The 25,484-nt window shown below is 43.3% G+C and overlaps 1 long non-coding RNA gene across 1 annotated transcript in view; it reads right to left on the minus strand.

Annotated features, from left to right (window-relative positions):
• Positions 1-15,843, minus strand: part of LOC107187111 — a 176,365-nt gene extending 160,522 nt beyond the window's left edge. The window contains exon 1 of the long non-coding RNA XR_001516198.1: positions 15,755-15,843. This is a non-coding gene — a long non-coding RNA (uncharacterized LOC107187111). The remainder of the gene's footprint in view (positions 1-15,754) is intronic.
• Between the last annotated feature and the right edge of the window lie 9,641 nt (positions 15,844-25,484).

Genomic DNA, 25,484 nt, shown 5'->3' on the forward strand with positions numbered 1-25,484 from the left:
AACTATGGAAAACCACGAAATCCCTCATTCCCGTGGAGTCGCGTGTATACGCCATCGAACGCGCGCGAAGTATTTCTCGCGCGACGCGTTCCTCCGCAACGAGCCATCGACGGTGAAACTTTCTTTTCCAGACAACTTCTGAATGCCATTACACTCGACAAAGTCCTTTCAATAACTCGATTCTCGACCGTTTCGTGTACAAATCGATGGACAGAGGCAAGAATCGCCAGAAAAACAAAAGGCGGAGCAGAGGACAGAAACATCGAGCGATTAATTAACTTTTCCTTTGAATCGACAGCAAGACGGTTAACGAAATCTATTTTAAAACAACAAAATTTTCTTATTACGTTATTATTGGCAACGCTATTACCGAAGAATAAGAATAGGGTGAATTCAGGAGAGACGCCATGCTTTTTGCTTGAAAGTCAGTGATTGTTTTAGTTTCGTACTAAATAAGAAAAATACAAACAATTCTAAACTTTTCTCGTGTACAATCAACAAAAATTTTCAAAAATGTCAGGTTCGAACAGTTTTTCCTTTACTGCTGCCTAAATACGACACGCGCAGTGGCAGTCGAGCAGACACTAACTTTTAGTCTTAGGCACACAATTATAGTTATAAAAAGACGCAACATATCTAATTATATTTTTCCAATCGAAAAATATTACAAGTGTGGCGTGTTTGTTTTGAATTTACATTACACAAATAAAACTCAACGCTGTTACTGAACCCTCCCCCAGATATCCAAACGCAGAATATAATAACACGTTCGTGGATCGAGAGCATCGATTATCTCACATCAAAATCCTCACGAAAGCCAGATTCTCTCTTATCTTTCTGAAAAGAAGACAACAGCCAGCAAGTAATGGTGTAGAAACGAACATACATGTAGCTCGTCTCAGCGTCGTCATCGCACTAAATCCTCCTAAGCTCCACGCTCTAACTTCCGATTGCTCGGATACATACATACACCGTTTCAAAGATTTCACGTGACTATCGCTCTCCCCGTTCACCCACGGCAACATATTTCACCATCGGGGCCACGTATCGCGTAAGAGTGTCGGGCGGGTCTCGCACGAGGGCGTATTAATGTCGTAAAATGGTCGTTCAATCAGAAATTCTCTATAAAAATTTTATACCGTCTCTCCTCTGAGCCCGATCTCCTCGAGACGTCTTATGCCTCTGCTGCGTCATGTAATCAGTCGCTTAAACTGGCGATCGCTCGGGCCCGTTATGGGATCCAATGAGATACAGCCAAGAGGACAGGTGATCGTTCCTTCTCGATCGAGGACAAAGAATTTTTTTCGCGGTTTCTTTTCGTTCTAGATTGTACCGATCGATTCTAGATTGTACCGCGAGTTCGTACGGATGGACCCTCCTCCAATGGGAAGGAAGAAGAGCCAGAACAAGAGATCCAGAGACGGTGGTCCGCGGTGGAAAGTAATTAGAAGTAGCTGGCGGGCAGTTAGCAACGATTATCGCGATCGAAATATCTCATGGAGTAATCCGGAGATTTGAATCGAGTCGACGGGATTTACATAATCCCTGAAAGACAAGGGCGGAACTCGACTCGTTTGAATTGTTCTTTTCTATAACTAAGGCGGTGTAATCCCGTGAAACACTCGATCGTGGGAGGAATACCGTAACTGCTCGCGTTCGAATCCGATTGGAAGATACTTTATTTCAGTGATTGGTCGTACACCGTCTCCTAAATATTTTATCGGATTGGTAACGCTAAACGACTGTAACTATCCAAAAAAAAAACCTTTCACCCACGAAGGAATAATTACTGGCATGTTATGACCTCGTCAGTACCGTACAATTCTTGCAAACGAAACATTGTTGGTATCTTAAAAAATAATGGAGATGTTCCAGGTGATCAAAGTTTTTGGTTTTCAATTCCTTGTATCATATTCAAACAATTTTCAAGCCATTGATTAGAAATGTTCATTTACCGATGAAATCTGTATTTCTTGTTTGCGATTTAATTAAATTTTTCCAATTTTTCGAATTTAAATTTGGACGTTAGAAAAAGATAGAGATATTACAAAATCGGATTTTCATGTGCCAAATATTTTATTCATATTATTATCATTAAAAATTCGACTTCAATAGTTACGAAATCTCTTAAGTATTCATTCATTGGTGTATTTAGCCTACACCCGTAACCACAATAATCGACTTATTAGTACACTTATTAGTACACAAATATCATACGAAACAAAACGTCACAGCCTTCCACCAATTCAATATACACCGACAACAGAGTTATCAGCGTCCGACATTTGACACCGAGTGAAATTTCCAAGAGGGATTTGCACGCAACACAGATCAAGACAATCTTCACAGTGAATGCACAGTAGTGCTGCACAACGACGACGTCGAATGAAAGCTCTCCCGGTGCACATCGCGGGGCGGTTGCGCGATAATAGCGAGCACAGCCGTTGTAATCGCGGGCCGGCAGCGTGTTATGGTTGCTGGATTGTCGACGGCACGAACCACGCGTACAGCCGACGAGCGTTTAATAAAGTGCACGGTGAACCTTACAAATGTGGCTCGAACGGTCCCATAAGCGCGTACAATCGCTCGCGAGCGTGCGCTTCCACGGGCACACACAGCGTGGGTACACATCAGCGTGGACGCGAGTTTGCGAAAGCGAGGGGGCTGTAAAATTCGACGCAATCACGAGCGTAATCACGGCAAAGTGCTCGTCCCGTGCTTTGATTCGAGTCTTTAGGTGAATACGTACGAAGTATGGACACGTTAATTCGTCAAACGATTCAACACGAAAAACAAACGGCACGTAAGAAATCGATGAAAAATCGTTCAGCGTCGTTGTCCACCGAGAGTGTTAGAGGGTTGGGGATTATTTTCGCTGTGCCATCGATAAAATGAAATCCGTGGTAATTCGGAGCAGCACGCGGCCGTTACGAAACCAATTTACTCCGTTTCACGCCCAATCGCCCCCAAAATGGCAGGGTCCGTGTAAAAAATTTTAATTCCCCGGTTATAGCCTCGTAAACGTCGCGATCTGGCTTGTAAGCCAGCACTGTCTGTGTACGTGTATTATATATTCGTGTATTGGTATCGGGGCTCGCATCGAACCCACGCAGATGCGGAATTTCCTCGATGATTCCACGCCCTTTTTTTTTTCTCATCGAGAGCGGATGCATATTAATTGCATTCTGGTAGGTGTTTCCCTGGCGGTGGATAGCGCCGAGGATCATAGCGGAATATCGAAAGGGGTTATGAAACTGCGGTGTTAACGATTCTACCGATAGATATTCGTTTCTACTGGGGTTCGGATGGTGGCGAGCTCGTGAAAATCTGACTTTACGCGACGATATTCACTATAACTTCATATTTTTTTTCCTGTGATTTGGTAAGTGAGCTACGCTTTTGCGCGACGACTTTGGTGAACGGTGTGAAAGTACTTATTGTTAGAGATACTATCGTTATATTCGCAAGTTCACTAAATAACTACATATGGTGTCACTAGGTAGTCAAGACTACCGTGAAAGCTACTATGTATCAATAATAAAAACATCACAGCTTACAAATCCTGTCGGTTTTAAATTTAATTGTTCCATACTCGTTCCGTTATTTCGAACGATTTTCTATATTATTTCATTCACCTTTCAGAATTTATTTTTCCTAATACAATAGGATATATTAGATGTACCGATAAGCAATCCACTGTATTTTGTCAGATTCAATACTTATTTTCAAAGAAATCAGAAACCTATGCTCCTTCAGCGATATTCGGCCCTCGTTCTGCAATGTTCGTTGTGATTTTGAAAGAAGAAAGGTGTAGAAAGAAGTTTCAAATTTAGTCGGTGTTACCAGTTTATGAAAAAGAGACAGTGAATTACTTATATATTCTACTTTTGACTATACAGTAAATCCTCGAGGAGTCTTCGAAGGCTCCTTTGCACTAACAAGGAGAGGTTCCTAAGTGTAACGCTGACTTTTTAATGAGGTACATCATAGTGATAGAGCTTGGAATTCTCAAGCCAATGACATTTCTTTCATCCGCAAATAGCCATTAGTTTACGAAATATTTAACGTTCAGTGTCGAGGAGCCTTCGAACACTCATCGAGGATTTACTGTACACATTAAACAACTTCTTCCACCTCGAACTAGTAAATACTAATGCCGTCGAGTAGCACCGTGCCGATATCGCCGAAATTAGCTACGAACTCGTCCGAGCTATCGAGAAACGATTTCCTAACGAAGGAACAGAAATAGACGAGCAGACAGGAGGCTGAACAGTCGCTAGCCCTACGAAACAATCGAAGTAACGACCCTGTCGATAGATAAGGAGGGTTTGTCCCGTCGATAAAGGTGCCATATACTAACCATCGACCGACACGAGGACTGTTATGTACGTATAGGAATACTTGTGTACATGCGTCTTATCGGTCGTATCGGTCCCCATAACGTGACACCCTCGAGGAATCCTCGCGCGAGATTAGGTCTACCGGTTACGAAGGTAAGCGAGAGGTGGCTTTTAGGTTGCTTTCTCACGACGAGTCTCTGCTCCTATCAAGGAACTGTGTTCCTTTCTGACTAGAAATCTACCTCGCGATCGATGCTAGGATTCGACACAGAAAATGGATCATAATTTTCCTTCTGTGGGTAATTCGTCATGTTCATGGTGAAGTTTGATCGTTCTTTTCGACCACGTGCTAATAATAAAATGGACTATTGCTCTGCGAGTGGTATCGACGAACTATTGTAATAATAGAAACATATTTATCAGAAAACAATCTGTACGATATCTCCAAACGGTATGCAGAAGGACGTATATGTATACCAAAGTATGAGACCAAAGTTCATCTGATTGATAGAACAGTAACTTATTATTCTATTAGGATATAATAAGAGTTGCGGAATCAGTACATACACAAATCATTTCCCATCAGTTTTTAGCAGACTACTTTCATTGAATCTTTGTAAAATAAATTTTCCTCTTTTTTGAATTATACTGTTTAAGAAATTTTAACTTTTGTCCTACCTCATAACAGCTAATAGGCGTTTCAGAAAGATCTTTATATGCTGGTTACGAATCTGCAAACCGTTTTTTCCCACCACGTCCAGTATTTGAAAAAATCAATTTTGTAAAAAATTGCAAATTTTTAATATTGCAGGAGTATTCTGCTTTTACAGTAACAGTTATTCAGTTACTTTGGACAGGAAATAATTCTCTGGACACTTCCGTACCAGACCTGGTCCCATACTTTTGTCCGCTACTCTAGATAAAAAAAAATCACGTTGACAGAATGAATATTAACCGGAATGTCGACGACGCCAAATCCATTCTACACAACAAATCTATTAATTCTACCATAACTTTCCAGTTCACCGATCCCCCACTCCGAAGAAAGTAATCTCTATATCGCGCAGATGCTACCGGAAGTAATATCGCTCGAAGATCGGGCACGGCTTGGAAATCGTACCCTTCCATAATCAACATCAATAATGAACGCAAGTTCGGGTATATCCAGAACTATTTCCATTTTAAAATCGATACTGCTTATCCGTTTCCTCGAGGTATACGCCGCCGTTCCCATCGGATTGGCCATCAGCCGAGAAAAGTATCGTCCGCAATGCGTGACACCGATGTAATCGATATCTAATCTGCCCCGTGTCGTCCTCGTTACCGGAGCAAAGTCCCGAATTTCCAATTCGGGGATCGACGATAAAAAAAAAATCAATCGAACTATATGTACATACACATAATACACGATTCTGAATCACCGTGAGGGTCCCAGACGCGTGCATACGAAGCATCCTTCTGACAGCTTTGCATTCTAGGATCTGCCAACTGACAAAAATATCCGAAGACTCCAAGATTTTTCGTGATCTCAGGAGCTTTTGAACAGGAGGGAGTACAGGCTGCTGGGTCGCGCAAGCTAAGTCGAAAAAGTGACTTTATCTCTCTCTCGATTCGAACGCGTCCAAGGGAAATTCCATTTTCATATAATACGGTCTCTGGCCCGTGGCTCTACGGTCAGGGGGACTGGGCAAACATTTGCCCGTAAACGTCCGGAAAATTCGCCTTTGTAAATACAACCAGTGTATTTTCACAACTCACGCCGATCGTTACGTGGACCTGGGCTTCCTTGGGCCATCCCTTATTTATAGACAGTCGGAGGAATCCACATGGGAGGGGAAGTGAACGTAGTAGGCGCGGTCACCAGTGAGGAAACAGTCGTAAGAGTGAATAAAGCTTGAGGTAAGACTATCAATCACGTTGGAAGAAGCTGGCACAACCGGAGGGGGTGGCTTTCGCTCCGGGGGCTGTTTTGCTCGCTGCCTCCGCTGACGTTTACGCGGGTAATTGCTTTCCCGACACGTGTGCCCGTCGACGTCGTGCCGGACGGTCTTCTGAATACGAGACTAGAGGGAGACGACGGCGTTTAATCGCGTGCGATAAATCTGCCCCGTGTGTCCAAGGAATCTTGTGTTGTCGCGTAACAGGCACGTTAAGTGGGAATAATAATCTGTTCGCGACGATTAAATTGTTGTCTCGACTATTTGGCGAGGTGCGATCTGATTTACAGATCAAGATCGGAATAAACGGTAGGTATTTATTGAAATGGAAAAATTGTAATGTCGATTACGAATGCACATGTTGATGAGGAAGACGCGCACGACTAGAACGAATTATCAACACTACGATCGAAAGTTTATTACGTAGCTAGTCACGTACCTATGCAGGTACTTGAGTGATTGATATCTTAATGTCCGTCCCCTTTTGTTGCAGGATACAGGTAAATTTATGTACATTGTTAAACAATACTTTCTAAGAATTTGCGAGTTTAAATAAGAAGGGACACGAAAGATATTTACAGCACCAGTATGTAGCCTTAATGGTTAGAAGATTCTTACAGTGGGTAAAAAAAGTATTCGCACACCCTTTAAAGCAGAACAACTTTTTTAAAATTGGTCCAAGTGACTTTAATACATTTATAAAGTTAGGAAGATTAGTTTACTAAATGATGTATAAAAGAACTTTCGAAGGTCCGAATTGCGAAGAAAATAGTAAAGGTCCCTTTTTACAACTTTTTTATTTGAGACTGTAATGAAAATTTAATAAATACATTTCTAAGAATATATACTGAAAATTTCATCGAAATCGTACAAAGCGATCTGGACTATTTTTTTCGCGATCCCGATTAATTGCAACTTAAAAAAAAAATGTTACACATAGTTTAGTAAACCAATCTTTCTAACTCCACAAAAAAAATCAAGTCACTTGGTCCAATTGTAAAACAGTTGTTCTGTATCAAAAGGTGTGCGAATACTTCCCTTACCCTCTGTATATTCGTTTGAGCACATAGTCTGGTGTCATCAACATCTGTCTACGCGGAAAAGTACAACACAGAAAACGTTCCATTTCGGTGAAGATGTCTCTGCCAAATTACCTACGCTGCAATCGAGAACATAATACAGAGAGTATCCCTGATGGTGCTGGTCCATTACCAGTTCGGTATGATGAAAGGAGCCTAGGCACAACCGCCGTCTCGATGCTCGGTCGGACGACGCTTGGTCCGCGTCATCTGAAACGTCTTGGCCGTATCGATTACCGCTAGAGGATCCATAAAACTCGAGAGAGTGGCTATTACCGAGGGAAAGCATTGTGCCTCTTTGGCACGTAAACCAGTCACAAAGTTATCCCAGTCTACGTTCCTGCTTACTGTCGCGTTAATCGCCAGCATTATCCGAACTGTACCGTCTCGATCTACGTGTCCCGTCCATCTTATACACTTTCTCACTTCGCTTCAACGATCAGAAGTCACGATAAAGAGTCATATTAAAAATTCAAACAAATCAATGTCAGGAAAGGAAAACAATCACAGTATCGGGTTCTAAATTAGTTCATTTCAATCTCCGAATAGAATTCGAATTTCCGTTAACACTGTTCAAAGAACCAGACGATCTCGACTTCTTAAATGTTCAAGATTCAAACTTCACCGTAAGAAGTCTATTCTTATTCTCCGATTCGCAGAACTATCACGTCGAACTGCAAAACCGTCCGAGGACGACATTCCAGGTAGCAATGATTCAGCGACTCAAGGGGGTAGAGATATCAGCCACGCGTACCCAGACCCGAAAGGTATCGGTATCACCGTCGGTCCCCGTGATTCATAGATCGTTCCTATAATCTCGGGATCCACGGAACGTCTCACCTGCGCGCTTGCGCGAGCGATTGGCAGATGACAGAATCCGTAAAACGTGAGAGCGGTCGTTAGGGAGATAAGCTCCGTCGGGGAGCTTCCACAGTTAAATGCTCTTCCGCGCGTGGTCACGCCGGTTACCGGTAATCCTTTTAGGCTGGCAGCCCTACCTTCGGTTCTTAAAACATTTTCTGTACAGCACAGGGGCTTAACGGCTTACTACTTGAGGGCAATCTGTAAAGTGCCCGCTAGGACCAGCCGAGTCGCTCCTCGACCCATTAACAGGCCACTTACCGCCGCGCGGCCGAATAAAGACTGATCGAAGGGACAACCGGCTGGGTCTCTCGCGAACGATCCATGACCGCCCCGAGAACGACGGTAATGAGCGTATTTTTCGTTCCAAATAGCGCTCCCGGGGATGCCTCCCTTTCGATTTGTATTTGCACCGCCCTGGGACCAGAGTGTCCGTGATACAGGTGAAACTATAGGTTTGTAACGAGCGTCGATACACACTCTCGATTCGGACGGCGATGCCATTTTCTAGCCGTGGCCACGATATCCTCGTTCCGGTCTACCGAGTGTTAATGTGCTCGAGAATTTAGGAGCATCTAGCGCTTGTTAACGCGCCATCCCACCGAAAATGCTGCCAGTTCGAGCCAGACGCAATTTGCTGCTTCATTATTGCACGTGACTTGCACGGACACCGTTGCCCTATTAGTCGCATGGTGTCGGCGAAAAGGAAAGATCGTCGGGCATACTGTTTTCTTTTTATAATCTTTTTAAATGAAATAAGTTTCATTTGCGAGCATGAACCTTATATATCGAAGTATCGGTGAACTATGAACATAGCAATCAGACAAAACAGGCATTGATTACGCAATATAACATCAATGATATCCCTAATTCAACTAATACAGCAAAAGAATTTTGTCCAAACGACAAATTAATGAAATTACTTGAAAAAGTATCTTCCTGTAACTGATCAGGCTATTTGGAAAATTCCTTCTTTACCCAATTGGAACTCTGATAATTACAGTAATACAATCCACATGGAAGTACTGATGAAGGACGTTAGGATTTTCCTGCAATCCTACTGTAAAATGACTTAATACAATATTCACGACGACCGGACTGATTATTGTCACGATAATAGCTTCAAGAGATTACCCCGTGGGCTTCGAGAAAATTTAATCAAAAGATTCGATCGACTAGGACACGAGACCAGAATGCCATCGCGTCCGCTATACACGAGGAGATCCGGTAGTCCGAGGAGACCTCTGGAAATTCTCGCGACCATTACCGATCTCGGTGCACCAGTCACTCGTAGACATATCTATAGAATGTTTCCTTATGCCTTGCAAGTGACTCTGGGGCTGCCCCGTCGGAGATGCTTGCTGAGATTTCCCATGGGCGGTCGTGTAACTAGGACTCACGGAACAAGCTGATCTGTAGGCCTTTGACGTGCTACTTTACATAGAATCGAGGATATCAGCTATAATTTCAATTTCAATTGTGGAACGCAAACCGTCAATTAGACACAACTAATCGGATGCTGCATAGTTAGAACTGATTAGAAACGAGAATTGTCCTACTCATATTTAAAGTCTCAAATATTTTTATTACTCCAGAAAATCCTTCAATTTCAATGCCATTGAAAAATGTGACTTCTTCACAGAACGGTTCTTTTAACTCTTTGAGGCACACGATTTTAAAGAAAACAAAAACCCTAGTCGAACAGAATTTTTATTAATATCAAAAAAATTATATAAAAATAAAATATTAAACTGTATGACTATGAGTAATTTCAACTTTTCGAGGTGGGTTAAAATATATCCCACCATGCATAAAAAGCTAAGCAAAAGGTGGGACAGTTTTTAACCCACCTAACCCTAAAGAGTTAAGACTTCACGAAAACGATGATATTTCATAACACTAACAAATGTTATTCACACATTTATCCCCTAAGAACGTGACCTGAAATGCAATGTTCCCCTTCGAAACAGAAACCAGAAACTTTATTTTGCATCGTCGATGTCGTCAGAGAAGAATAATCACATAAGGAGATCACAATCTCGAACATCCATACGTTCCCAGTTATACGTCGTGTCTAGTTCGATCAACGGAAACGATATCGAAGAGATGCATATCTCGCAGCGAGTTCGACACAAGCTCGACTTTCTCCGTCAATATCTGATGGCATGGCGGTAACATCGTCGAACCTCTAATTACCGCGTCCCCTCGGACACTTCGATCGCCAGAAGACAACAGGTTGCGAACTGAACGGGAGAAACACGTAATGGCGAAAGGACAGGCGAGCGGATAGCACCGACCGTCTGCATGACTTTTCGCGAGATCGACCGCTTGTAATTCCGTTCGTAGACCCGACGTTACAGCTCGTTAGAAAACGAACGTGGCCGAATTCATCGGAGTTTGCTCGACAAAGGGTGATCGCGCGCGCACGGTTGGCCCAGTGCAACCTTTGCTGGTTCTGCCAAAAGCCGTGAACGAGCCCCGATGAACACCACCTGGCAAAACTACGTGAACAACCGGCGCTACAAGCCGCAACAAGCTGTCTCGAAAACCCCGAGAGAAATTGGCACGTAGTGTCGCGGAGCCCTGTAGTCGCGGCCAATGACACAAGGGTTTGCAAACTCTCTCCTTGAAAATAGGCTTGCACCCGTCACTACCTCCAATTATCCCCTCTACTGTACCGAACATACAATTCGAATAGGTAGTATGACAAATATAATAAAAATAGGTGCTTGTGTACAACGTGACGTAATGGAAACGCGTAGAAAGATGACTATTCCGTGGACACTACTTCATACTATGAATCACACTTCAGGTTCGTCGGGGACAGTCACTTTGGTTGGAAGAAATAATCCAATACCGCACAGTACGAAACCAATTTTGTAGATTGATTGTTAGCATAAAGGATGTTGAAAATGTATGGAAAATATGGAAAGCAATGTTCTTTAGTGGTTGTGTATAGAATGAAAGCGGTGACGATAACGTTCAAACGTTGAGTACATAGGAGAAATGGTCACCGAACGTTGAATACATACGACAAATGATTACTTTCGTTAGAAGAAATAGTCCAATATCACGCAGTACGCGAAAAATCCTGTAGATAGATTGTTAGCATCGTGCGTAGGATGTCGTAAATGAATGGCAAATAAAAAGTGCAATATTTTCGAGTGGCTGCATACAAAATGAAAACGGTGACGACAACGCCCGAACGTTGAGTACACGCGAGAAACGCGTTAAACGAAAATTAGCGCAAAATTGTGTACATACGTGAAGTTTCTACAAAAAAAACACTGTATGGAATCTACTTTTCGATTATGTCACTCACGTGCATACGCGCTCACACGACCCATCATCATTTTTCCTATCGTTTCGCCCCGTGTGCAGTCGGCGAAGTGATGCGCTGACGCATAATGACACCGCGGTGGGGGGGGGGGGGATATTTGCATACCGGTGATCTTGGAACAGGTGATCAATGCGGAGAATAGAATAATTGTATGTCAAGCGTTAAGTCCCAGTAGCGTTCGCAAGAATCTGCAAGCGTCGGTGCCACTCGTGATCCCGTCGTGGTGTATCGTCATTAACAGAGCAAGCACTTCAACGCTTTTCTCCCACCCCAGTACAACGCCACGTAACCCATGATCCTCCTCCTCCACCCATCGGCGCACGTCTTTCTCCCTTCGACTTATCTGCTTTCACGCCTCCATTATCTGTTCATCTCGTCCCCGTTCACGAACTTTTATTTGTTGGCTGTTTGTGGGCGGTTGGCTCGTGCTGATTCCGGGCGCTATTGTCTGAGGCACCTACCCCGAGAGCCCTTTCGGCCAGGTATAGAACGTAAGGGGCGAGGAGAGGAGAGAGGCGACAGGTCCGTCGAGAAGAGGCCGTACAATGGCTCGTCGACCAGGATAGCTGTGTCTACAGGGGTGGTCACGCGAAATCGCCAGGTAATAAAGTAGACTTTTGTCGGGACGAGGAAGTTAGACCTCTTCGGTCCCCCCCTCTCTCTCTCTCTCTCTCTCTGTCTCACACGGAAGGTGAGAAAATTTCAGGACACTGGTAAATAACAAAGATCTGCTCCGTTGTCCTGAGTGGAGAAATTTGGGTGGGCCCCGATCGCTTCCTCTTGTTTACCGGTGAATCGAAACAGGGTCAAACATTTTTCAGGATGAACGACAGGTAACTCTTTGCGACAGTCCACGAGGACTGGGATCGCGCTTTAAAACGAGGGGGCCAGAGGAAAGATTAAATCAGCGTTGAATTTATGATGGGGAAATGAAAATTGACTGAGGTACTCTTTTAACGGGAAATTGCACGAGACAAAGAACAAAGCACGGCTGGTGTTTCAGAATAAGAAAAGGAAGATCGTTCCGCGCGGAACTTCTAAAAACGGACAAGCAAAAGAGGGAACGTCGTCGGCGAATTAAATTCTCCGTGGACTTGTTCGAGAAGAATATTCCCGTTCGACAAACGGTAACGTCTTGTTTCCTCGTTGATGTCGCGTGCGATATTTAGAATATCTAATGGATTCGCATTATGCTCGAAGGGTCTCGCGCCGAAAATGCTCGGAACATTATCAACGAAATACTCGAGTTCGTTCGTGACACAGAGTTCAAATCCCTTTCAAGCGGGTAATCTCGTAATCGCATGTGTGTCCTGTTACGGTTAATAATCGCGCCATACGGTTGCGTTTACGATATATTATAAATTACACAATGCTCGGTGGATCCGAATTTGATAGATATTTCACAATACTCCAGCTTATTCGGATATCCCTGTTCCTGAACGCAGGACTACGCCAGCGGAACGGAAGATTTCAGAGCGAAAGGAAAAAGAATACGTTCGCAGACGAAATTCACCGGAAACACTCGGTTCTATAAATCAGAATCATCGAGAGACTGGAAGGGGTCCAATAGGCATACATTAGATATTTGCAGAATTCACGAGTTCTTTCGAGACCCAGCTGTCGAGCGAAGGAAGCTCTCGAAAGCTACCCCTATTTTCCCCGTTTTGTATGTGGCGAAGCTCGTAAGTTTCGGCCGAGTTTCTGCTGCGTCGAACACCAATGGCCGAAACATTCGTACAATACGATTCAAAAGGCGTCGAACTAACTTTCTTCGGGAAGCGAGAACGCGTCGAGCGAGTACGATCTCCCCGTTCATGTGAAATCCGTCGCGCTCCGGCAACTTCTTGGCGCTAACGGGCGACATTAATTAGAACGCGGGGTAACGGCGTGCCCGCTCTTCAAGAATGAAATTTCACGTTATGTACAGAAAGAAAAGAATTTGAGTTACAGGTCACGGAAAAATCGAAATTGATTAACCCTCGGAGTACGGACAGTTGAAGACGACGGCTGGGTCAATCGTGACCCATTACAACATTTAAAAATATTCACTTTGTTTCCATGTAGAAATTTCGATGACTGGAGTTATTGACAGGTCACCAGTGACTCAGTAATAGGATTAGAAGGGTTAATATGCAGTCTCGAGGATGGTCGGTAACGGTCTCGAATCGACAATAATTCGCCCACACGGTTTACCAGGGACTATAATCAAGGTTTGGACCTTTTTAACTATGTAATATAAACCTTGGACATCAAGGAACAAGGACTCGCAAAGAAAAGTTTGGTTTAGTTGTTTATGACCTGATTTTTTAACGACTTGTGCATGCATTTTTTGAGGCACCTACTCTTTCATTTGAAGTATTTAATATTTGAATCTAAAAAAACAGTTTTCATTTATACCATGCTATTATAAATACATTTCGCTACTAAATATGGTTCAATAATTTAGAATTCGACGATTACTTCTGGAAATTTTACTCTATAAACAAATTTTTACGTTTTATTGATATAATCAAAAATCCAAGGAGTTCCAAAAGACCATTTTTGCCTCGTTACTCCTAAAAGTCTCTACTTTAAAAAACTATAAAATCATTCTTGCGACCACCTGCAAGTAAATGTAGAAGGGGCGTAACCCGTTGAACTTAGGTTTCACACTATTTTTACAGTTTCGTTATTGTAAAAATTATACATAGATTCAAACATTTGTGTTTTATGTACCAGTCCTTTGATTTCAGAAATGTTACCCTCTAGATACACCATTAGAGGCGCCTTGTCTACACAATATCTTTTGCAGGCTACGTATCACATGTTTAACACCATGGAAAACCTACTTAATAAGAAAAATGAAAGAATGAAATAACATTTTTTAATATGTCATTTAAATAAATGATTTTTTCAAAAAATGATTCACATGGTTGAATTCTTCATTCAAAGACACGTTTTAAAAAAAATATTCGATGAAAATATGATTAGTCGTTTAGAAGAAAATTGAATGTCCAGAAATTTACCAGTTTCATCCCACTGTGCGACGGTGCTCGCGACGCGACCACCTTCGTACACGGATTTAACTGGCATTTTTGCCTTATTACTTTCGTGTGACGATTCGCCCGGTGTGGCTTGTTCCATGCCGCGCGACCTAAATATTGCACGAGCCTCGGAAAATTGATCATTCATTCCCGGTGCCTACACAGATCCGGCAGCTTTCAAATTCTGATACTCTGTAACCCGAATTTCCGACCCGAAATATCCCATCGAGAAAAATATTCCGTCGCGAATGCATTCTGACAAATTCACAATGTTCTATAAAAAAATGACAGAATTTTTGCAAATATATCAAACATCAGACATAGCATCAAGATTAATTAAATTACCCCCGACAATGCTACGGAAATGAAAACGTAGAAAAGTCATATCCATTAGGAGGCTCGACCTTCGAAATGGCACTTTAAACTTCATCAACGTTAAAGACTGAGAGAATGCGTCGACGTCGAACAATCTCAGGTGGCCCGTTTGGAAAGGTTAAATTCTGCGCTGTAAAACTTCCGTACGGATTTCTTAAGGGCCCTCCTCGCTCCCCCGAAAAGTCTCGAAATCGACATCGCCGCGGGTCGCGTGCACCGACTGACCTCGTTCCCTTCTCGGTTGAGGAGAGTCACGTGGCCAGTCGTCCGTTAATTTCGCCCTGTTCTCGAAACCCGTAGAGGATCTTACAAGAACCAGGACGAAGGACAACAGGGGCATTTCGCTCGCCCATGAAACAAGACGGATACAAGAAACGTCCGATTCGACAAAGAGGGAACAAGAACCGGGGGGTTCGAGGGTTGCGTCATTCCGCCATTGGCAGATTAAAGCGACGTCGGTGGTCTTTGATCTCTCGCAAGACGCAAGAAAGAGGTAAGACGAGCGTAAAACGCGAGCGTTCGCCTTCTGCATTGGGTGAAAAAGGGGTGTGAAACTCTCCGGAGAATACAGACTCGCTTTTACCGTCAACTTTGCAAGTCACGACAATCAAATGGTGGAACGCAGCGAATGAACAGCAAAAAGGGGGCGGGGGGGTGCAGAGTCGAAGAAACGAAAGAAGACGGTATTGCAAAGACGAAGAATGGAGCACGCGCTCCAATCCTAGAAACACTTCAATCAGACACCCCCAGAGTCTTTACACCGTCGCGAAGAATAAATTTTTCTTCCTTTAATACTCACGAAAACGAAGTAAGACTTCTTCATGGTCCACGTTGTCCGCGTTGTCGACCGTCAAAGCTGTCCTCTCCTTGTAATTCCTTCCTGTGCACGATTCCAATTCCGCGCTGCGTCGCCGACACGCTCGCCCCTACTCTGTCCCTCTTCCGCGAGCTTTCGTCAAAGATCTTCGATATGCCACCGCGTACACACTACTACGCCCTCGAGGGAAGGGCGCATCGAGGAAACGGTCCCAACTTTTCGCCAAGACGTATCCACGTCGCGTAACGTCTCACACTTTACATAAAATACATAGGTACACACTTTTTCCTCTCACCCTCCACACATCGCCACTTCGAACCCGTACTATCTCAAACTCGCCACGTGACGATAAATAAAACGTGTGTGTATGTCAGGTTCGAGAACCAAACTACCAGAAAAATTCAAAGTAAAACCGATTAATAAACACGAACCACCGGAGGGGTGGGGGGAGGGGCAAACACGGTGGTGTAACGCGTCGACGATCGAATCGTTGGCCTCTGATGGCACGGTTCCACGATACACGCTGTCGATCCACGCGATATCCACGACGGGGGATGATCGGAGAACACGATTCGGTACCAGAACGCACGTGTACGTCTCTCTCTGTTACTCGGCGATGTCGTCGGGCCGAAGTGCGCCGCACGAGTGTCGGCCTTAACGTCTCGAAAGCGCTTGACGTTGGCGCCCGTGCGGCCAAGGTGGGGGCTGGAGGGGTTCGCGGAGAAACACAGTCTGCCCTTCTCTCTCTCCACCTCTCTGCGTCTAACCAACACCGCAGTTCCCCAACCCTCCTGTATCCGCCCCCACCAACAACACGCTCGCCTACTCACTCTCTCTTGCACTCACCCCCTTGGTGTACCGCCAACCCCGCGTCCACCCACTTCGCGTTGCTGCCGAGGTTGGAATAAAGTGCTGCTGTAGGGGGTGGTTTGGCTGCACGACCAAGAGGGTGGGGTAAGAGCGAAGAGGAGAGAAGGACGGTCTAATAGAGACGCCGGAGCATCGAACGGAAACGGGACGATTCGAGAGCTACCCCTTCGAGCTTGTGGCGATCGCAAATCCTGCGACTCGTATATCAAAATTCGTTTTACATATGTCATCGTCGATGACTTTTTTTCATCAAGATTCTTAAACACGATGGTCCAAGGAACTCGCTGAACAACGCGATAATCTTTGCAGGATTGTCGGGCGGAGGCTAGGAGAGGGGGTTGCGTTACACGGACGGAATGCAGGTTGCGATAAGGTTTGTGTATGACGCTCTCGGGGGTTGTTTTTCCAGGACTAGGGACGGAAATTTAATTCCGTGAAACTTTTCAGTGTCCGTTGCGTTGGTTAAGTCGTATTTTATGCCGTGGAACATCCCTGGTAATTATTATTTCTTGTGCAAAACGCGCGCGCAAAAAGATTCGAGGAAGTTTTGCAATGAGATAAGTCCGAGACTGGGGGAACGTTACTGGGTTTCTTACTTGTCCCTATCAGAAATTGGCGTTTCGTGTCATTCTTGTAATATCTCTGGTATAATTTCTTCCTCGGTTCGAACTAATTTAATAACATTCTCGCTGTCCCCCAGCGTCCTGGTAACTGAGGACGAAACAACTCGTTCAGGAGCGGTGTTCGATACGTATTGACATTGCAGACAGGTGGATGAGACAAAAGCGGCTGTAAATATTGTAGAGGAGTGTCCGAGCGGAGCGGGACCGGTCCACGAACGGAATTTTATAGCTCGACGAATTTCCTGATTTACCAACGAAATATCTTTTGTGAAAACGGCCGTGGAAGATGGATTCCGGTGACGGAGATTGAAGCGGCCCCCCAACCCCCTTCAGATGGAGATTTATCGACGTTGAAAATCCAACGGATAGCATCGGTATACGGGACTATTATTTGAAAGGTTGTCAATGCGTCAAAAAAAAAAAATCGGTCAGCAGAGAAATGATTACTGTCGTGTGCCCGCGGTTCGTTCGTTGTTTGATGAACGATAATCGAAACGTTGACCCGGTTCACGAGTGCAACAATGTCCCCCGCCGTTTGTATACACAGTGAACGTGTGCGCGCACGAGCGCTGAATCGGTACCACTTCGTCTATTTGTTTCGGAGTGCGCGCGCGGTGCGCACAAGAGAAATGACGCGTGCGACCTGGAGCCACCTGCGGAACCTAGTAGATTGTTAAACTTCCCTTCCTTTTTTTTTGTTAGAAAATATATATTCCGCCGATAAAAAATTTCAATTGGAGATACGCGGTCACCTTCGCCTCGCCGACAGGAACGGCCGAGTTTTTTCGGATCACCGTGTTTTTTGTACCCTCGGTTAACGTTCAAAAATTTTTCGCGGTTCATCGAATTTTCTTTTTTACAATTGCACACGATAGGTTTCCCGATATTTGACGATCGGACTCGTTATACAAATTGATATTAACAAAGCGCAACAGTTGGAGTGCCCATTTCTGTTTCGGCGATATCACCTGATACAGTTCATACAAATCGAAGGTTTGTTTTTATATTTTCCTTAGGAAGCGCAGTTTGTTTGCTTATCGAGAATAAACTTGTTGGATATGTTTTTGAATTTCGATACGGTAACGCTGGTATGCTTGTGTTGGTCTGGCCATCGGTGTAGCGCAAACACCAATTCCAAAGAAGTATTTCGCAAAGTTATACACTACCGTTCGTAAGTACTACAACACCTGGTTTTAACGAAGAAAATGTGACGTTTCGTAAAAATTATATATTTTATATAGGGGTCATTCCGTGCGACATCGGACACTGTTTGGAGCAACATTTAGGATTTTGTTGTAACTTGGATATATTATAGCTTTTAGGGGTATACAAAAAGTACTTCGAAAGATTTAAAGACCCCTTTAAAAGGTCTTCTCTTCCCTTTTTCGAGAAACTGTCCGAGTCATTGGATGATTTCGGACATAGACAAACTATCAAAAGCAAGGAAAATACATTGCACTCGATAGTGTATTCGCTTCTGTTCACTAGAACACATATCGTGCATGAAGTAAATATTACAAGGCATCACGAAATTGCTGATAGTCTGAAATAAATCTCGACAAAATCCCGATCGTCGTGCATATTTCTATCGTTCTATAGTCTTAAAGTATCACATTTTTACAAAAAAAAAAAGAAAGAAAACGTGCCTCTCGATCGCATTCATGTTCGGAGCTGCATCGAATCGATAGATGTAACGCATGCTCAAGTTTCCGCAGAACGTGTGCTCGATACAAGACAAGGTCGGGCACAACATACCGGTGGACGGGATCCGTATACCACTCCGGATAAGCCGTATTCGGACGATCGCCGTTTTAGATAAACGGTATCCGGATAAACTGGATCCCTCCGCATCTTAAATCGAGCCTGCACTTTGTACACGCTCAGTCGTGCCGCGTTTTTTTTTCTCCTCGGCTTTCTCTTATTACGATGGACATCTGCGGCAATGATCATCAGCCGAAGACAGGGCAAGAACATGCAGAAAGTCCGATCCTCTTTCACACGGGGGAACTTTCGTTCTGCGATGCATTGCAAACGGAACTGACGACAGAGCATTTTGTGGGTCAGTGGTACTTTTCGTTTTCTTGAAATATTTCCTTAATTAAGTGGAGGTGAAGAATAATCGAGAGGTACAGTGCAAAAGGGAGATACGCCTCCATATATTGAAAAATGAAATTTCAATTAATTCTGGCACCTCTTGGTGTATAGTTATTACCCCTTAATTTATAACTATGTGACAAAATTCCTGTCTGTATTACAATTTTATATGTACTTCCATAAAAAAAGCCTTAATATCTGACAACATTAATGTTGTAACAAAGCACCCTCTTGCATTGGACCCTTCAATTAGAAACGTTCGAAAGTGTCGACTTCTGTCATATGAGAAACTTCCATTAACTCTTATTAGACATGTGTCATTTTGTCCCTATATTTACACCACCACTTATCAATAGTACCTTATCCTCATCGCGTGTTATAGGTGTGTCCATTATTCTGAACCTATGAATTCTGTTGCTTCCAATATACTCAGCGTACATGCAATACTTTGGAATGCCAGCGATAAGTGAATAATCTAATCCGAATAAATACTCAGCTTTGGAATGAACGATTCACCGAAGATCAGAGAAGTACCAAACCTGGACGGTTATACCTGAATAAGATCAATGAAGGGGGAATTCGTACCATCCGAACGGTGTTAACGTCCAACGATCGGGAGCACGAAGATCGAAGTGTCTTAAAGTCTTCGAGGTCCTGGAAGCTGTGAAATCCCCGTCGCTACCCTTCTTTATAGAAGGCTGGTGATAGGGCTGAAGGGGAGTGGACCAATTTTGTGTAAAACCTTCTTTCTGTTTCCACTATATTGATTTCGATAAAAGGCAAGGCGTCGCGTCCCGTGTATCCCAGATCCGTGGAGAGGTGCAAAAATGGATTGGAGCAGAGAGGAGCGAATATTCAAGATCGTTCGTCCAGCATCGACCGAGGGTGAAGATCTCGGCGTTAAAACAGCTCCAAGTTTATTATTTCAGGCCGAAAGTTTTCTATTAATTTCTGAGAAGAGAAAAAGAGCGAAAGCACAGGGCTGGAGGAAGGAAATCAGAAACTTTGAAGTAGCTTCAATTACCGAATAAAAATGAAAATCTCATTATACCGGTTCTCCCCTCTCTCCGCAACGTTTAATATCAAAGTTAGCGCAACTTATTTCTTTTTTCTGTTGGTCCGAAGTAGCTCAGGCTATAAGACTGACGCAATTAGCGGGGAAGGGATTCTAAAGCGTTTAAAAAATATAAGAATAGACAAACAGGCGAAACTGTCGACGTTCTATGTTACTTTGTGGTTCCCCTTGAAGTTCATATACCATTTATCCTGACCGATCGACACGATTCCTGCGAGTTCGTTGCTCGAAAATGAATATTTGGCAATCTTGTAGCGATAGGAGCGTTACCGCGAGCCAACCCGTTTCGCTTCTGGAACGCGTTCAAAGAATAAATGAAAAATCCACCGGCATGTAACCGCCGCGAAAGAAAAAAAAAGGAAAAAGAATGCATATTCTTTTCGTTGCAAATGATCCGCATCCGGTGGACACGAATACATCACGATATAAAAGTGTCCGGAGGCTCCCCCGGCCGTGAAATCGATTTCTATTCGAACCAAAGCGAACCGCCGAAAGCAAATTTCACTTCGACCTCCGGCTGCGAGCTTACACGCTGCTATAGAAGGTGTTAATAAAAATCTAGGAAACTTGCACAGCGTGGATTCTACGTAGCAAACTAAGATGAAAGTAAAAAATAACGATATTGCATTCATGGCTTCGTTTTTAAGTTATTAATCGTCGAAAATAGAGGCAAAATACGCGTGAAATATGTCTGACGCGACTGGTTATTCCTCGTTAACTGTTTCACGAGTTGGTTCCAATGATTCATTTGATTTCATTCATTAGTTTCACTAAGTCATCGACCCGTGTATCAGCTGGCAATCGGCTGTTCGAATAGTATAACCCATCGCTCTCGATTCTAGACGTATGTTACACAGAGGTGGGCACAATTTTATTCGAATAATACATAATGAAACGCAGCAGTATCTAAGATTGTCATCCTGACCTTGAAATAGTTAACAAGATTGAATGATTGTTTTTCAAGTGTCTAAAAATTCAAGAATACCATTTTATTATTAAAAAAAATTGGAAGTTCCGCGTTTAATCAATTCAAAATGACGAGGTACTTTTTCAATCTTTTATTCGTTATTCCACACTCTTAGCCTAGATAATGACTTTGCTCATCTCGTATTCTACCCATATGTTTAACAGCTAGTAGCTTGGAAACAAAGCCTCTGACGCAATTTCGTCATTCATCATTTTCGTCTCTATTGAGTATGTAGAATTCACTCCGTGAAAGTATCCGACATTTTTATCAACTGCCCATGTAACTATGCACGTATGATTGAGCCCTATGCATTTTCACGCCGCTGCTTCGCGATGGATGAAAGCGAGCCGGTGCAACCAGTATCTTTCTCTCTCTTGGTTTATTTTATCCTGGCCAAGTGCACGAACTGTCCGCCCATCCCTTCTATACTTTCTTTTTTTATCTACGTACATTTATTCGGGGCACGTGGATGGCTCTGTGACGAGCGAATAAAAAATGTAACTCCACGTTCCTGGAGGCGTGAATGGCGAGGCCGCACAGAGGTGAAAAATGATGTCGATGTTCATTGGTAAACGCAAACGAAAGGTTCTTTAAGAAAGAGGGATCGCTGAATACAAGACACTTAAATATTCTTCTTGGACTTAAGGATCACTACAATTTTTCGATGTAATTTTATTACATTCGTCTAATTCTTGTCGTAGAGGAATTTAAAGTAGATATGTTCTATTCTATTCCATCATTTTATATCTCCCAAATAAAAGAACAATATTCAAGTATACTACACTCTGTTTTATATTCATAATCCAATTATAAATTTAATCTAACACGACGAGACCATCTAAAGAACGAACATTTTTTATTGTAGCATTAAAATTTGCAATAATTTTTCTAAAAAATTTCACAGATCGACGTAGGTCGTTTCATGCTTACCAACCAGCTAGAAATTCTGAATTATTTCCAGCTAACAAGAAAATATCCCATCAAATATACACAGTCATAATAAATCACGGGCATTAAATGCGCCATAATATTTTTACAAATCATTCCTAAGCACTGTTGATCCGAAATAAATCCTGATTCCTAGGTGGATTATAAATATAAAACAGAGTACCTATACTGCCCTCCATAGCTCAATTCTTCTAACCGACACATTCAGACATCATAGAAAAATGAGGTTTTACAATTTTCTTTTTGTCGTCGTTATTTTTCATCATAGAACATTTTAATATAGAAAACGGTTTAGATCATATTTATTTTACATTTTTTACACGCATCTTGAACATAAATAATTGAAGCATAAACATAACTCATGACTTAGAACTACCTAAGTTAGTAGATGTTACGCATAACAATATAAACTACCAAAATCATTTGAAAATCACTTAGGACAAATAAAGTCAGCGGTGTCTAGAGCCCTAAAAGCACACAAGACATTCTAACGTCCACTAAACAGTAAAAAGCATATGGGGCTTCAAATATTTCGAAAAATCTTGTAAAACGATAATTTGTTAAATAGGACATTTTACTATAGAGAGCAGTATATTTCACGACACAAGTAAGTCATAAACAAAAATTTACATTACAGTGGACAGGAGTCTCGCGACAATATCATCGTTGTTTGGCTTTACGTCTGGCCACGTGGTACCGGGAATGTTCTATCACCTGCCCCCGGTTACAAAACGCCCGGTGTACACAGCCTGTTCCGGAACAGGGAGCCGCGTATACCTTTATAGATATACCACCGAGCGAAATCACCCGCGGAAATTCACTTACGTGAGCAAGCTGCTCGTTTACGAGGAATTTCGAGCGCTTCGCCCAGGACCGTTCACAATGAACAATAGACCTCCGTATTCTTCTATAATACACACATCTACGCGCGTACGTGACACACGTAGGAGACTATTCACCGTGTATATACATATGTACGTGCCATAACCGTGAATCTCCACGCGTGCTCGAGGTTTGCTCGCGTGGAGACGTTGTACCAAAGGACATACGTCGGGGGCCTAGTCGCCACCCCCCCCCCCCCCCCTCCATTCCACCCTCCAACGTACTCGTCGCATAATGTCGCCGTTTATGCGGCGCACGTGCGCGAACAGGCTGCATTTTAAAATCACGGATTCCGGCGTGCAATTTGTCAGAAAATTCGCGCGACCGTGTTGCCCCCACGCCGTCGCCGCGACGGTGTCGTCTACGAGGAGAGTCATCCCCGGCAAAACGTTCAACCCTGCGGGGCCCACGACGCGAATCGCGAATTTTTCCAGTCTCCCTCTCTCCTATCTCCCCTATCGCCCTACCCATTCCACCCAACGTCCCGATGACATCAATTTTCTCCGTGTAAGGACAATCGATTCTTGCCCGCGAAGATCCCGACACGGAGGGGAGGTTGAAACGGGGGTGAGAAATCGGCGACGGATTTTTCTGTGACGGAAATACGACGGCGGACGGGGAACGTTTTATTATTGACGGCTGAAGAATTTTATATCCGTGACTGGAAGGGGGAATCCTTTGGTCCCCCACCCGCCGCACTGTGATGAACGGGGTGACATTTCGAACGGCGGGTGACGAGAGACTGGCGGATTTAGATGTTTCTTATGACACATCCCCGAATACCGGTGGCACAGAAATTCTTTTTTAACCCTTTTGCTACGGGTATATGTGTCTTGAAACTGGCCGTTTAAACACAACAAAAAAGGCAGAGCGATAAGTGATACTAATGGAAATAATAAGAAGGTACATAAACAAGAGAATGTTTGTTTTATAAAAAAAGTATCAATATAAGGCAGTAAAAAAAATTAAGATTTATTTCCCGTCATATGGGACTTTACTTAAAAAAAAACTTTTCTACATAATAAATTACATTAATAAAATGGAGAAATAAATAACTGTAGCCAGATCTCCGATAACAAAGCGTAAACGAAAACAATGGAATCGTCAATGAACGATCCAAGATGGTAGCATGTCTTATTGACAATAGCCGTGATTCGCAAAATTTTTGTTCTGTCGTCTAAATATTGTCGAGAGACGTAGTTAAAGGGTTAAGGAATGTCTGGTTATTTTCGGACCTATTAGATTGACATCGCGACATATGAAAAGTCTACTTTTACAGTTTATAATCGATGACCCGTCGACGAACCAACGATCGTCAACGACCCTTCAATGACCCAACGACCATGGGCTACCCATCGATCACCGACGACCTTCCGACGACTCTGATTATAACTAATGTTACCAAGTCTTAAGAATGTTATAACAAGAAGTTGTTAGTTCAATCGTAATGTATTAGATATTGTTCCGTTTATGGCTATCATGGTAACAGAAACAGATACAAAGATCTCTACAAAGGGAAAAGGTTTTTAAAACGATTTCAAAGCGGTTTCACGTAAACGTTACTGCTCTCAGTTCCCCAGGCTGTGCAAGCGTTTATTTTCATCGAGAAAAATTGTAGAAACGTGTCGGCGGTGAAGAAGACCGTGGACCGCAACGGGAACACGAACCTTTTCCCATCTATGAAAATCTACTTCCCGAGGAAAGGGATTCGAGGAATTTGTTTCTATCCACGGTAAAATTAATTTTCTCCGCGTATTATACCTTTCGAGATGAAAGAATAAACGAAAATGAGTTTTTCCACGCGTAAACCGCCTGTTTGATTCGGTTCGCGGCGAGTTAAAACGTCGAACGCTGGATACATCCTGGAGGGCTCCATCACAGGAATGAAAACTGGGAAACGTGGCCCTCGATCGTGTTTAACCGCGAACCGGATAATGCACGCGGGCCCGCGTGTTCGCGTTGATAAAGCTCAAGGATTCCGCATAATACGATCAGACGCGGAGTTACTTCCCGACTTAATTACACACTCTACTCTCTCTCTCTCTATCCCGCCCACTTCAGCTAGGTATAATCATGAATTTCAAATTAGACTCCGAGCGGAGCAGGCTGGTTTGTCTGGCTTCGGGAAACCGTAGTGCCAGCCCGCAAAACACGCGGGTTCTTTCAAATCCGACCCGATTACGGTCGATAACATTGTTCAACACCGTAAAATACTTCAAAACCCGTTAATAAATGTTTCTGATAGATCGTTAT

This window comes from Dufourea novaeangliae, unplaced genomic scaffold (genome assembly GCF_001272555.1).
Source record: "Dufourea novaeangliae isolate 0120121106 unplaced genomic scaffold, ASM127255v1 scaffold14, whole genome shotgun sequence".
NCBI lineage: Eukaryota > Metazoa > Arthropoda > Insecta > Hymenoptera > Halictidae > Dufourea > Dufourea novaeangliae.